The sequence below is a fragment of the Danio rerio genome, chromosome 6, assembly GCF_052040795.2.
Source record: "Danio rerio strain M-AB ecotype USA chromosome 6, GRCz13ab, whole genome shotgun sequence".
NCBI lineage: Eukaryota > Metazoa > Chordata > Actinopteri > Cypriniformes > Danionidae > Danio > Danio rerio.
This window is the reverse complement of record NC_141026.1, coordinates 34713447-34729900: the sequence shown is the minus strand read 5'-3', so window position 1 is coordinate 34729900 and position 16454 is coordinate 34713447. Positions and strand designations below refer to the sequence as shown.

The window sequence follows — 16454 nt, the reverse complement described above, 5'->3', positions numbered from 1 at the left end:
AATGAAGTAGTGCAATCCATGTAACGAGAACAATAACAAAAAACTATTCCTCTTAAAGAATGAACTGCCATCCTTCTCAGTGTACTTAAATTTAATTAATCCTAGGGCTCCAAAGTGTCAGAAAACACTACAAAGAGTGTTTCTATGCATTCCAAATCTTTTGAAGCAAAAAAGAAGACAGAGTAAATAGGGCCAGGGACTTATTGGAGCTCAAATTAATGCCCAGAATGCCATTGATGACCACTGAACATGATATCGGCCACTGAAACGTTCTTCATCCAGGCTAACAAAAATGTTTTATCATCAAATAAAATTCAATAATATTCTGGCTCTACCTAGCCTTGTAAACTACAGTAAATGGTGGCCAAGTTTTAAAAGCTCCAACTAAATTACTTTATGATAAATAGATGCAACATTTTTTGAAGTTTCGAAAACTCAGGACACCATTCATTGTCAGCGCAAACATGGCATCAGATTTTATAACTCTAACTATGATATGTTTATCTAATAAAAAAGGCATATACACTTAGGATGGCTTGAGGGTAAGTAAATTAAATTCCTTATAAATTAAATTAATTATAAATTCATAATTATTTTTTTCAGATAAGTAATCTTCAAAAACACACAAAAAAACTCTCTCTCTCTCTCTCTCTCTCTCTCCAGCGCAGAGCGTGTTAGTTGTGCGCCTCGCTTACACACTGCTTAATACACACAAGATGTAGAACAATACGCAAATATCTTTACATATGAAAAATAATTAAAATATTTGGAATACATAGGATATAATAAGTACATATAGAGGATATAAGTATAAAGGATTAAAATATTACAAAACATATTATTTTCTAGCCTACATAAAAATAAAAACCATACCTTAATGACTTCTTCATCTCAGGGGGCTTTTTCAGTTTATTCCTAACAATTTGCTTTTGTATAATGTTATTATTATTAGCAGTGTTATTTATTATATGCATATATTTTTTTTTATTAAAAACAAGCTTAGATTTGCCCACCTGTCAGGCTTTAGACCATGTAAAATTAGAACTAAATTTAGAAATAGTTTTTAAATAAATCTTTGCACTTAACAAACTGAATTTATTATTTATAGGCTAATGGATGTCTGTGCGTAAGATTTCGCTATCCACAAGAGCGAAAGTGAAAGTAGATAATGAGAAGGCAGATGCTCTGTTTAACTGTTTTCTTGCTAGTGAAATGCTCAGTTTTTCCACTTACAAAGTCCTCATGTAAATAGCAAATGTGCTATCGCACGACGCAACTGACTCTTAAAGGAAATGGGAGATAAGACTCTGATTGGTTTATTATCAAAACAGACCTATAACTCATTAAGAAAATCAAGCTCAACCCTTTTAGACCATCCGCCACGACGAAAAAGGGAATTTTTTCGTCCTTATATTAGCAAAAGTGGATTCTGACACGCCCCTAATGTGTTTGCTCCCTGCGCTTTGCACTTTGCGCATGGATCGTCAAAATAGAGACCCTAGTTTTTAAAAGTGTGCTTAGAGACCATGGGCCCTATCATACACCTGGTGCAATAAGGCGCAATAAGGCGCAATATGTGTTTGGTGCGATTTATTGCTAATTTCGGACCAGCGCAACTGTAATTTTCACGTTTTGCTCAACGTCGTTATAGCAATCCATTTGCACAACTTTGTGGACTAATGGGTGTGTTGGTCTGAAAGGGAGGTGTGTTAAGGCGCCATTATCCAACTTCTAAAAGCTGGTCTGAAGTCCAGCGCAGAGCGTGTTAGTTGTGCGCCTGTGGGGGTTCTAGTGCTTACACACTGCTTAATACACACAGGATGTACAAAAATACACAAATATCTTTGCATGTAAAAATGTAAGGATTAAAATATTACAAAAGTTTTTATTGTCTATAAATATGAAAAACACTACCTCCATGCTTTCTTCACCTCTGTTTTTATTTCAGTTTTTTTATGACAATTTACATTTTAGTATTATGTAGTATACGCATATGTATATTAGTTAAACATATTTTTCCATCCCTAAAATAGCAAAACTGGATTCGGACATGTTCTTAATACTTTTGCACCATAGGCTTTAGACTTTGCGCATAGATCGTTAAAATAGAGCCACCTATATTGTTTGTCTACTTATGATAAGCTATTACTTTTATCTGCCGTATAAAATTATGAATATAAACTACCTTCACCATTGCATTTTACATTGTAATGCATTTCTATAAAACACAGACACACTGGCACATAGCGTGACATTTCAAAGAAAATGCTACATTGCATATGTCCGTGCCTGAGATGACCTGAAAGATAAGCCTGCTTGTATTCTCGTCACACATTCAGCTATAGAGTACTCCTTTTGGCTTTTTCATTTTGGAGCGGACAAACTAAAAAGGCCCCTTAAGGAGGAAGCCATTCAACTCCGCGGTGTGCTTGAGAGGCCTGTCTAATCAGTGAATTGAGCTGGCCCTGCGATGACCATATTTCACCTGGGTCCAGAGTGACTCATCGTCCAGTGTCAGAGCCTAGATTAAAAGCAGACTTGAAGAGAGATGAGGAGGCGTTGAGTGCTCAGCCTATCTAGTGTACACTGGCAGTCAAATGCACCCTGCAGCAATAAAGTGCTCTTCCTACTTCAGTCGACAGTGGTCTTGCAGACACTAATAAAAGCGAGCACTCAGACACGCATACAAAACACTCGCCCACGTGTTCACACTCTTTCTGATACTTATACAGACAGGGGATCTCACTTTCACGCTTCCATAAACACAGGCGGGATGTTAAAAATCCTTTTTAGATTTACTGAGAAGATTTTTTAGTGTTTATTATGCATTGTGAGTTTTGGGTGATCTTCAAAATCTGCCATGAAATGGAAGCTGCGATTAGGGCTGAAAAATATGATGAAATGGTAGTTATTGGGGGAACAGCAGAAGCAATATTCGTATTGCAGAGAAGTGTGACACATTTGTTTTATTTTGTGTGTCAAAAATGTGTGTTGCATGCATAGGTTATTCATCCAAATTTGACCAATCAGATGGGGCCTTGCTATTTTTATACCTGCCTTTTCAGTTTTGGCGCTATTATACTATTGGATAGACCAGTCTAAGAGCAGAGAGTTGAAAATAAATTTTAATGCCAGGAGTAGGGGACAGCAGGGCACAGATTAACACTTTTTAGTTTTGGCCAAATAATGAACAAAGTAATGTGGTTAGACACCATATTTTTTACCAACAACACACAAGCCTCTCCTGCAAATGAATACAAATGATCGCCAGACCTATGGTTACAGTGCAGTATTTCCAAAAGTGTCAGGAGTAAATATTTTACTACTTTACCCACCTGTGAAGCAAGATTGTAACAGACACTGGGTTATTTATAACACATGCTTAGAAAGTCGGATTTCACACAATTAATATAAATTCAGTTTACTTGATATAGTATTCACCTTATTCTTCATGTATGAGCGGGCACGGCCCTTTGAATCTTTTTGGATCGAGACCTCCAGTCTCATTCACTTCTATTCATTTTTGGACTTAGACTCGTTATGTTGCTTGATGTTGCAAACTGATAATTTCTTATTATAATATTCTACTTTTTATGTATAGTCATGAACACACTTGTTTTTTAGAGACAGTAGTTTGACCATTTTTTGCCGTTTATTTTTCCTAGTCATTTCTCCCATAGGCAAACTGAATTGGAAATTCTAAAACAATCGCGAAAACAAGCACATATCTGCATTGAAGAATAAGGTAAAATTTCCTCAGTACTCTTTTTTTTATTCTACATAGCACAACATGTTTATATATATAGTTATCTACTGGATTAACACATTTGAATGTATTTGCATTATTATCCATTATTATACGATGCTTTTATTTGCAGTATTTTCTGTTAAAAAATATATATATATATATATTTAAAAAGTTCCCAACATTACAAAAATAGTTTGTTAGTTTATTTGGTGTCCAACAGTGTGGCTAATTTGTAACAAACTGTCCCAACTAACCTTGCTGTGTCATGTTTTTCTCAAAACTGGCAAGCAGTCACTGTGTGTTTTTTAAATCTTGTAAAATGGTTCCATCTGTTAGCCTAGGAGACAGTATAATCACAACGATATAACGAACATGCATACTTTCACAGATGTTTTTAATTAAAAAATATAGAATATAATAAAAATACTTTTATGTTGCAAAAATGGTTTCTCATCTGAATTTCGCTGAATTTTTTTTAACAATTGGCAGGGAGATGTTTGCCGACACTGTGTTGAAAACCTGAGAAGCATGCCATGGTTAACCCTGAGCAAATACCCTAAAACTCCACAGAACAGTTAGTTAAATGACAGCAGTAAATAAGAATCAGAATATCTGCCAAGGTTTTTAGTCATTCACAGTGTTTTAAAGTCTAATGTTGGCACATTGACATGTTTTTAGGCTAAATTAATTTTAATTAGATATTAGAAAATATTTATTACTCCTTTATTTTAGTATGATCATTACATGAATAAATGATCTGTGTTGGGGGTAACGCATTAAATAACGTGAGTTAAGTAATAATATTACTTTTAGTATAAAGTATAAAGGGGCGAGGCAGTGGCGCAGTAGGTAGTGCTGTCGCCTCACAGCAAGAACGTCGCTGGGTCGCTGGTTGGAACCTCGGCTCAGTTGGCGTGTCTGTGTGGAGTTTGCATGTTCTCCCTGCCTTCGCGTGGGTTTCCTCTGGGTGCTCCGGTTTCCCTCACAGTCCAAAGACATGCAGTACAGGTGAATTGGCTAGGCTAAATTTTCCGTAGTGTATGAGTGTGTGTGTGTGAATGTGTGTGTGGATGTTTCCCAGAGAGGGGTTGCGGCTTTAAGGGCATCCGCTGCATAAAAACTTGCTGGATAAGTTGGCGGTTCATTCCGCTGTGGCGACCCTGGATTAATAAAAGGACTAAGCCGACAAGAAAATGAATAAATAAAATATAAAGTAATGCATTACTTTAAAAATTAAGTAATAATATTTGAGTTACTTTAAAAAAAATTGTAATGCGAGTTACTTTTTAAATTAATTAGCTTTTAAAAAAGAAATTGGTGAATTAAAGTTAACATAGTCATGCATTCAATGAGAGAATTTGCTCCCCGTGTGAACAGACTTAAATTAAAATAGCAGGCAAGAGCCTTGGATTTCTACGATGGAAGTATTCCTATTATTTTGTACAAATCAAGGAAAGGGAAAAGGGTATAGTCTCAATGGACAGTGATTTTACTTAACTAATAAAAGTACAAAAAGTACAAAAAGTACAAAAGTAGCAAACACATTGCTTTAAACTTTCATTAATCTAAATATACTGTAATGTTACAGCATGTATAGCCGTCAAAATAACACTCTCCTAATTTTAGATTTTTTTAAGGTAAATGAAGGTGTAGGTTATACAGTGCTTTGGTAATTGCAGAGCTCCTCCACAGAAAAAAAAACCCTGCAAGTTCTGAAAGAGAGCAAGCCCCAGCAAGATGAGAAAAAGCAAAAACTAACTAAAAATGTAACACATTAGTGGCCATAAAAGGCAACTAGTTCGTTTTTTGGGGAGTAACTCAATATTGTAATGAATTACTTTTAAAAGTAATTTTCCCCAACACTGTAAATTATTTTTAATTGGCAATTTAAGTAGTGTAATACATAATTACATAGTTGCTATAGTACTTTCTTTTCTATCATGGCAAATCATGATGTTGCTGGAAATCAGTGCTGCCTTGAAATTTGCATACATAAATCAAAACTAGTCCCAAAATATTTAGTCTCAAAATATAGAAGCCTCAAATTGTTAAAAATTGTTAAAAATTGTTTAAAAAGATTGTTAAAAATAATACTCAAAATTATCTGTTTGAGTTAATATTTCTGAACAAGTACAGTGGGCACATTTTAATTGCTAATTTTATCCACAACACACTCTGAAGTGGACAAAAACAATTCAATAAGAACTACAAACTGTACATTTATATATGATCATTTGGTAGAAACTTTCATACAAAGTGACAGAACAAAAGTTTTTTGTTTACTTATTTTTTTTTTTTTAAATAGATGTTGGACATACAGTATGCTTCTGTCTGACACTATAACTACATTAAAGTGAAACTGCATCTCAAACATGAACAAAAGTAGAGAGGGTCTTATTTTGGTCTATGGGGAGTTGAAAAAAATGTATAATAAGTTTTTCATATTTCAATAAAAATTAAAAGTGTCAGTTTTTGCGTTCAAATACATTTTAGGTAGCATATTAAAAGCCTATTTGCTCCTGCCAGTTAATTGTAACTGTCTTTTGGCTGAAATAGATGACTGAGACCCCCTACATTTTAGACACAAGATGGCACTCAGTCAAATACACTAAAAAAGCATGCAAACAAGTTTTAGTGTAGCTTTTGGCTGTGAGAGAGAGAAATAGAGAGAAATAAAGAGAGAAAGACAGAGAGAGAGAGAGAGAGAGAGAGAGAGAGAGAGAGAGAGAGAGAGAGAGGAGCACATAAGTAATCTATATCAGTGTTCATAAAATAGGTCACATAAATACCTCATGCCAAAACACAGCCATCTTTATCAACCATAAAAGCCGACAACTTTACACAGTGCAGAGCTGTGTACACACACTTGAGAAACTTATGGCTCTATCTGTTATTTCAAGTCCGGTAAGGCTGCAGGATATCATATCTGGCCTAACATATGTCAAACTCACATATTTGCACATTTTGCAGCATATTTTTCCATGTATAGTGTTAACAGTCTGCCCATGGGCCGCCCTGAGTTATGGCTTTGAAATATTTTGGGCTTAGTGCTTTAAGTAAGGCAGATATTAGGATCACATTTTCTGTTTACTATTTTAGTATCATATAAACGTAGCCATAAAATGCCATTAAAAACAAATTAATTAATGATTGGTTGTAAAAAAAAAAAAGTCTAGACTACTGAAGTAATTTTAGGGATTGTTTTACAATGTTTTAATTATGATGAAGGCTAAAAACAAGCTAAACCAAATGCTATTTATTGTTTTGGCAAAAAAAAAGTCAATACATATGATTAGGTGTTCTGAACTATGCATTTAATGATAGTAAACGGTTGTGTATTTCAATAAAACAACATGCGGTGTAACGCAGAATGCCAAATGTAGGATAAATCCGCACAATTCCTGTGCAAATATTACTAATAAAATGCAGTAAACAACAATGGTAAGTGATTTAAGCCAAGATCAACCCTTCTTCTCTAGCTGAAAAAGCAGCCTCGTGTACAGAATATTGACAGAGTGCACATGTAAAAAAAACACAAAGTAAACACTTGCAGCTACCCTGAAGGATTTTCATTGCCAAATACAGTATAGGAAATGGCTACTTGTCTGATAAGATTTTATCAGACTAGAATGCTTGTTCTTATTTTCCCAGTATTTATTATCTTTTACTGAGAGAATAACAAGGTTTTTCAGGCAGAGTCAAATTAGAGACATATGTTGCTTGCGATACAGCTATGCTGATTTTAAATAAACAAACTATTTGAACTATTTCAAACTATTTTAAAATAACCAAATTAGGACTAAGAGATAAGTTTAGGATAATTCCCTCACATAATTTAATTACATCTAATATCAGACCCCCTAGTTCTTTGTGATTCTGCGATCGCTGAATCCAACCCAAAATCAACAAAAAGTTGCAAATGTTTGCGATACAGAAAGAATTCTTCATTTTAATGCAAAATAATCACAAAAAAATTTAAATAATCTCATAAAACATCAATTTCCAAACAATATGATCAAATTATATTTATTACAATTAATTGTTTTACATGAATTAGGGTACTTTCACACCTGTGGATCAATTCTTTTGTTATGGTAAATTGTTACATTGTTGCATTTTGTACTTGGTGCGTTTTGCTTTCACACAGCAAAGTTTCTAAATGGACCAAAAGAGCTTAAACAAGTCACGTGTGAGTAAACTCTCCTCAGCTCAGCTGTTAGGCGTCCTTATTTTAATTTATGACAATGAGCAATAAGACATTATAAGTGAAAAGTTGCACTTTCAATTTGAATGGTGAGACCCACAGACATCATCACCAAATATAGATCAGATTTAAGACTTTCTCATACATAGCATTTGGCTTTATATTATAGAGAGAAATAACAGATAAATCAAGACTGCTGTTTGGTCAAAACGAATAAACAGCTCTCGTTATTAATATGCTTTAAAGTTTTCAGCTTGTGCAGTAAGCAGATGCAGACGTGCGAGTGATTTATAAGTGAAGTCAAAGCAAAGATGGGATATAGACATCCTGTGGTGCGAATTGGGCGTTTTGTGTGTTTGACATGCTTCAGACTGCAAAAGAAGGTGGGAAACATCTAACAAATGGAGCAATGGAACAAACAGACGGAGATTAGTTCACAGATGGCAGCCACTGGCCTTGACCGAATTAAAGGACATTATTTGTGCTTTATGGCTGTATAGCTGGTATTATGATGTGTGTCAAATCAATAAATTATTTCATTGAACTTTTTTCCTGCAGTTCACGACAGAAAATGCTTCCCTGCCATTGACAAGTTTTACGACTATCTGTGTTTTGGGTGTATTACGGTAAGAGAAGCCCTAATATATGTCTTATGTGTGAGGTACATGATGTCAGATGCTCCGAGGAGTGAAATCTGAGAGAGAAAATCGTGAATAAAAAAATAAGAGTTATATAACCATCCTCTGGTCTAATCCCTACCGTTTTAGATCTTGTCTCTGCCACCACAAAATCAGTCATTTTTAAATCGCAAAAAAATATATATATATAAAAAAATAAAAAGATGTGAAAAGCTAGAGGGTTTGTTATATAATTTTTATCAAATTACTGAAGTATAAGGCAATTAACTAGCAAGCAATAACACAAATAGGCTAAATGCTGAGTCTGCAGAATAAAACACCAATGACAAATGTATGACTATTCTGCTATAACTATATAAGTGTGATTTCCAATAAATTAATAAACAAATCATTTATTCACATAACTTTATCACAATAAAGATGAGTTATTTTAAAGTGACCAAATTAAGTAGACTCAAAGTGATATGGTTCCCCGAAAGCATCAATTGTATTCTTTCATATGAGCTAGCTAATGAGCTATATTACAGGCATCCACACTTATTAAAATGCTAAATGTTTTTTTTTTTTGTAAAGCAGCAAATTCATATAACTAAATCCAGTAAATATTTTAAGGTTTTTGACTTTTTGATTTTTTAGGAATTCTGAATTGTATAATACGCCATAAAATGTGTTAATTAGGGTTAAAAACAACAAATTAGCCAAGTGTTAAGAAAGGAACGCCCAATGTGATTTGGAGGACAAGCTTCAACTCTGGGATGCAAGATGTATTGTAAGATTATGGGTAGGCTGAACAGTGGGTGGGGTGTCGTTTCCAGAGGGTGGGGTGCCAACCTCATGATTATTTCAGCTGACATTTTCCACTTAGACTACATTTATGTGGAAATTTTTATCTACTACAGTGCAGCGGAGAGTGGCAATCAGATATACACTATCAACACCCATGCTGCTTAGCCATAATGAATACATTAACACTTGAGGTGTTCCGTTCAAACGTAATTTCCCAGCGAAGTGGACTTAACAGGGTAATCTGCCATCTTAAGTGAAGTTCCAATCAAAAGGGATCAAACATGCAGTTTAAAGAGTGTTACAAACAGCATTGGTAAAATGTATCCACCAGTCATTGTACATAAATTAAAAACTAAATGATTCATCGCACATCTTTAATTTGACACAGCTGACACAAGATGACAAAGAAGAGCATTCCAGATGCGCAGTTTTTTTGGCCCCCTACACCCTTCAAAAGATTCAATTGAAAGATTAGGGCATTCAGGGATGAGTCCTTCAGAGTGAAACACAGCCTAGAGCAAACACGGTGGAAATGATTTGAGGTTGCAGGGTTTTTAATGAGCTTAATTACTTCCTGGTGTGGTTTACTGTATACACTCACCGGCCACTTTATTAGGTACATCTGTGCAATTGCTTGTTGACGCAAATTTTTAATCAGTCAATCATATGGCAGCAACTCAATGCATTTAGGCATTTAGATCAAGACAATCTGCTGCAGTTCAAACTTCAAACCAAGCATAAGAATTACGAAGAAAGGTGATTTAAGTGTCTTTGAACGTGGCGTGGTTGTTGGAGCCAGATGGGCTGGTATGAGTATTTCAGAGACTGCTGATCTACTGAGATTGATCTACTGGTCTGAAAAAGAGAAAATGTCCAGCGAGCGGCAGTTCTGTTGGCACAAATGCCTTGTTGATGCCAGAGGTCAGAGGTGAATGGCCAGACTGGTTCCAGCTGATAGAAAGACAACGGTAATTCAAATAACCACTTGTTACAACCAAGGTATGCAGAAGAGCATCTCTGAACACACAACATAACCAACCTTGAGGCAGATGGGCTACAGCAGCAGAAAACCCCACCGGTTACCACTCCTGTCAGCTAAGAACAGGAAACTGAAACTACAATTCACACAGGCTCACCAAAATTGGACAATAAAAGATTGGATGTGGTCTGATGTGGTCTGATGAGTCTCGATTTCTGCTATGATATTCGAATGGTAGGGTCAGAATTTGGCATCAACAACATGGAAGTATGGCTCTATCCTGTCTTGTATCTAACCTATCGTGTCAATATGGATCCAAAAAATCTCTGAGGAATATTTTAGTACCTTGTTGAATCTATGCCACAAAGGATTAAGGCAGTTCTGAAGGCAAAAAGGGGTCCAACCCGGTACTAGTAAGATGTACTTAATAAAGTGGCCAGTGAGTGTACATGTTATAAAGTGTGCAAGTGCAACAGTTATAGCACAATTCATGCTTCTTTGTTTGATTTTAGCACTTCACAGTAGTTACCCTTGATAAATAATAGCATTATATGAAAGTATGGTCATTCAAATTATATTTATTTACAGAATTCTGTTATGTTTTCATATGCTAAGCTCGATAAGATGCTCAGTTCATGTTTTGACTGTGTGTGCTGCAAGGTGTTTCAAAACATTTTGCCTGGTGAGTGAAGTGAACAAACACATTCAACCTGTTTCCAGGGAGAGAGAGAAAAAAACTCAATTGGAAAGCAGCTTTGGTTTCAGAAAAATCAAGTAACCGGCTTCAAGTGACTCAACTTTCTGTAGAAACTGAAAAACGTGTTAAATGCAGTGACAACACACTGAGCCGTGAATGCCCTCCGCTGGCTTCAACCACAATCCTGTATCAAATTCAGCTCTCTTCTTAAGGCTTCACTGCACACTGGCATCTGTGTCATGTGGCTCTCTCAAGGCATGAGAGGAGCTGAAGTTAATGCTCACGCAATGTGAAGCGAGCTATGTGAGCATCGCTGTAGATTAGATTACAAATTATGGCATTACTCATCATCTGCTGTAAACCTCAAACCCCCTCATTGGGTGGAGCAAAGGCGACCAAACTCTTCCACGGATCAAATACTTCCACATCAGAAAATAGCATTAAATGTGTTTCTGTTTACTGAGCATAAGTGGGCATCTCACTGGATTAGAGGAAAGTAAAATTTACTTTTGACCTTTTTATTTATTCTGTAAACTTTTTATTGCATTGATTGCAGTATTTCTTTTGTATGACCCTTTTGTCCTGCTGTTGCCAAATTATACACAATTAACACGTGTACAAGATTTAACATAAGATTAAGTTTTAAAAACATTATAAATAGCTTCATAGAATACCCTCAAGCTAAAATAAAGTTTTAAACTAATAAATAAAAGTATTGCAATAAACTAAAAATAAATACAACATTTTTAAAATACATAAATCGGGGAAAGAAATAAAAGAGGAATGAAAAAGGTTAGATCAAGTCAGTGTTATCGTTTTGGCTGGAATATACTGAAAATTAGCATTAACTAAAATTTAAAATGAGGCTTTAACTAAAAGTGCGATCTATAAAGAATCACACATCATAGAAAATCATGTTTCATGTATCATAAGGTCTCAACTGGCAAATTCAAGCAAATACTAAATAATACCAATCTTTTGGGCAGCATTTTGGTTTGTAGCATCACCAAATATCAGTAAACCACAGCTGTTTATCTATATATAGATGTTTGTTTACAGCAGTTTATTCAAAAAAACGGCAAAATAACAAACATAATATAATTCAACTCTTGAGATTATTCCTATAGAGTAGCATTAAGGTATGGGAAGATAACCGTTTTTAAGGCATAAGGCGGTTTGGAAAAATCAAGGTTTTAAAACCACCAAAATTTTCTGCTATATTCCAGTGCTAAGGTATGGGTCAAATTTTTTAATTACATTTTTTTTAAGTTTGTTAGGACAACAGTATCTCCAGCAGAAAAGATATCCAAAGATGCTGTTTTAAATTGTAAATAAATCTGTTTTAGAAACTAATGAAGACATCAGCAGAAGTCCATGATTCATTTGAATTATTTAGCCTCACATGTTTACTGCTCCAAAATATTTTGAGAGTTTCTCAAAAAAAAATTGTGTTCAAAAAGGAAAAAAAAATGTTTTTTACCCAGACATTTAAAAAGAATATATTTTAGAGCAGTAATCACAATACCGTGAAACCGTGACCAAGGTTATCATACTGTCACAATCCGGCCATTGCTAAAGCTATAGGAATCCGGTTACGCCACAATGACAAATATGTGTTTTTGTTTTTAAGTTTGTTTTTTTTTTTCAAAATAATGTTAAAAACACCTGTATATGTGCTTTTACAGACAAACACTTCCTTCAAGTGCAAAATTATATACAAAAGATAAAAATACATTTTTAAAACATTTCCCAAAACTAAAAATATACAATATGACTTTTTAAAATGAAGAAGATTTACTGAATTCTAAACTATTTTTATTTTTATTTATTGCATTAGCATGGTTTTAGATTTATTGTTTGTTTTATTTTCTTGTATGTTTATTACTGCTAACACCAAACTGTTCTGTGAAACTCTGTTAAACTAGACTAAACTAGTCTATTTACACCTTTAGTTTAAACCTAAACTAAAATTTAGATTAAATTAAATTCGAAATAAATTTAAATTAAAATAGATTAAATTTAAATACTATAAAAATGTTTTCACAAAATAAAAACTAAATTAAAACTAACAAAACTATTAACAAAACTAACTAAGGAATGACTGGAGGAACGATGAGTAAAACCAATCAGGGACTGTTTTACAGCAGGAGAGAACTTCATTCCACAGACTGCCACAGAATTTAAGTATACCACTGGAAAGTCAGTGCTAATGCATCAAGATTTTATTACATTTTACTTATTCAAAACATGTTTACTATGCAGGATTTTTCTTCATTTTATTTATCAGCCATTGGTCTGAGTGAAACAATCTCAACATGTAGCCCTATTACAGATTATTGTTACTGGAAGAAAATTTGTAGATAAATAATAAAAAAAAAAAACTTGTCACGACATTAGGTAAAGTTCAGAGAACATTGCTTATGGAGTGAAGCCACTGGAAAAATGTGGAATGCTTATTTAAAGGGATAGTTCACCCAGATATTTATTAAGAATGATGATGGAATGAAAATAGAATGAAAATAGAATGATATTTTCAAGAATTTTGCTTATCCCTTTAACAAACATATACTGACCTGTCTGATCATCTCAAAAAACTTCCTTTGTGTTCAGCAGAAGAACAATATGCATTCAAGTTAGCAAAAGATGACAAAAAGTGCATTTTTGGGTGAACTATTTCTTTAAGGAGAGCAGACCCTCAAGGAGTGGAAAGAGAAAAAAGAACTCTAGCATGTGACTAACACAGACTAACACAAAAAACTGAGAGATATGAACTGGAATAACCACAACTCACAAAGAGCAAGAGAGCTATTAAGAGAATAGAGACAGCCATGCTTGAGGAAGAGATTTAGAAAGAGAGAGAAAGTCAGATAAAAGATGTCCAATTCTTAGGTATGAAATAAAGCAGGGAGCAAAGTGGGAATGTAAAAGTGTGCTTGTGAGAATGGTTGGAGCTGAGGGAGGAGTGTGTGATATAGTGAGCTTGAACGGGTTTCCTGGGGAAGACTGCAGTGTGAGAAAGACTGATAAGAACCTCTGGCTGTTTGTGTTTGAACTGGCATGTCTGGAGCAGAGCAGAATACAGACTAATGGAAGTCTGGGGAAGTAAAAGAGACCACAACAATAAAACTGTGCAGGCCTGTCAAGAGTATCTCGCTTAGATTTAGTCATAAGTAGTTGTCATAGAAAAGAGGTTACTCATTAAAATGACATGGCATGCTTTAGATTCATAGACTCATAAAAGAAATATTGCATAACTTTGGTACTGCACAAAAACCTTATGTGCATAGCTAATGTGTTAATCAACATTAAAGAGATGGTTTATGAATTATGGCTCTCTGCAACTCTTTTATGGTTGCCCACTGAAGCTAAGCAGGGTCAGTACCTGGATGGGAGACCACATGGGAAAGCTTGGTTGCTGCCGAAAGTGGTGTCAGTGAGAACAGCAGGGGGCGCTCAACCTGCAATCTGTGTTGGTCCTAACGCCCCAGTATAGTGAAGGGATCTCTACACTACTCAGTGGGTGAAGTTTTAAGGAAGAGACTCTCTGTGGTTGCTACATATCCCAGGATGTCCTTTGAAAAAGAATGCCCACTGACCTCTGTCCATCATGGCCTCCAAACCATCCCCATCTCCTCTCCACCAATCAGCTGATATGTGGTATGCGGTCTGACACAATATGGCTGCTGTCGTATCAGCCAGGTGGATGCTGCACACTGGTGGTGGATAAGGGGATTCCCCCAAAGTGTAAAGCACTTTGAGAGTCTAAATGTAAGGAATTATTAATTATTATCATTATTTTATTATTATGGTTTACAGTGTATTTATTTTTTATTATTCTTTTTTAACTTAGGCTTGTGATGTATGTTTTTTTTATTCAGTGGAAAAAGACTATGATCCTTTGTTTTGAAATTAGCACAAGTCATTTGTTACAGGCACTTTGATTATTCAAAAAGTATTATTAAGAAATTATTGTTTTTATGAATTTTACCAATATTTACATTGTTATCAATCATCTTCTTCGTTCTCCAACCCTGATAGTTTTTGTTTTTTAATTTTATTTTTCTGGTTATTAAGCTTGCATTCTTTTTAACTATAATGTCATTGTCTCAGCCATATCACCCTGCAGCCCAAGACTGGTTACTCACTGAAGCTAAGCAGGGCTGAGCCTGGATGGGAAACTTCATGGGAAAACTATGGTTTCTATTGGAAGTGGTGTTACTGACACCAGCAGGGGGCGCTCAACCTGCAGTCTATGTCCTTTTCCTAAAGTGAAAGAGACACTATACTCTCAGTGGGCACCGCCGTTTGGATTTGGAAACATTCATAAATGTTCTTTTGTTAATTTGTTTCCACCCATATACCCAATTATTATTGCGTACACAAACACACGCACACACAGGCTGTTGTTAACTGGTTTGTAGGTTTTTTGTTTGTTCGTTTGGTTGCTTATTTTTTGATGTATTTGATTTATATCATGTAATTTTGTGTATCCTTATTCATTTATTCATTTTCTTTTCGGCTTAGTCCTTTTATTAATCCAGGGTCGCCACAGCAGAATGAACCGCCAACTTATCCAGCACGTTTTTACGCAGCGGATGCCCTTCCTGCCGCAATCCATCTCTGGGAAACATCCACACACACTCATTCACTACGGACAATCTAGCCTACCCAATTCACCTATAACGCGTGTCTTTGGACTGTGGGGGAAACCAGAACACACGGAGGGAAACCCATGCGGATGCAGGGAACATGCAAACTCCACACAGAAACGCCAACTGAGCCAAGGCTCGAACCAGCGACCTTCTTGCTATGAGGCAACAGCACTACCTACTGTGCCACTGCGTCTCCATTTGTGTATCCTATTGCATCATAATTAAAAACTTTAATAATAACAATGATATCAAAATTTTTATTATTGTTTCGACCTCATTAAATTTGCATTGTCTTCTTGAATGAACTTACACTAAAATTACCTTTCTTGGGACAACAAAATGTCTGGAAACTAAAATCCAGTCTGGGGTTGCTTTGAGGGATGGTTATTGATTTTCTCCCCAAAATGAGAGAGGTATGAACATTTCTAACATCTCTAACCCATCTCCTTTCATGATGAAGATATTGCCATTCTGTAGAATATCGTTTCACCGTTAATCCACAAACAGATGAGACCGTCTTAAAATGCAGTAGGAATACATGGCTAAAAAAGAACTGAAGCCACTGACACTATTGTTTATTCGCATGCACTGGCTTGTTCAAATCCCTGATTCACTACAAGATTTAGGCTAATCAAGTAACAGCAAAATCACAGCCAAAACTGCTCATAATACACAGTATAAGTGGCATGATTCCTCAAATTCTGTGCTTTTTCTGATTGATTTCTACAAGTCTTGTCTAACTTATACTAA

At 35.2% G+C, this 16454-nt stretch overlaps 1 protein-coding gene across 8 annotated transcripts in view; it reads right to left on the bottom strand.

The window, feature by feature from the left end:
- The window catches only part of kank4 (KN motif and ankyrin repeat domains 4), a 91819-nt gene that overhangs the window by 44107 nt on the left and 31258 nt on the right, over positions 1-16454 (bottom strand). The gene's annotated exons all lie outside the window — the stretch shown is intronic.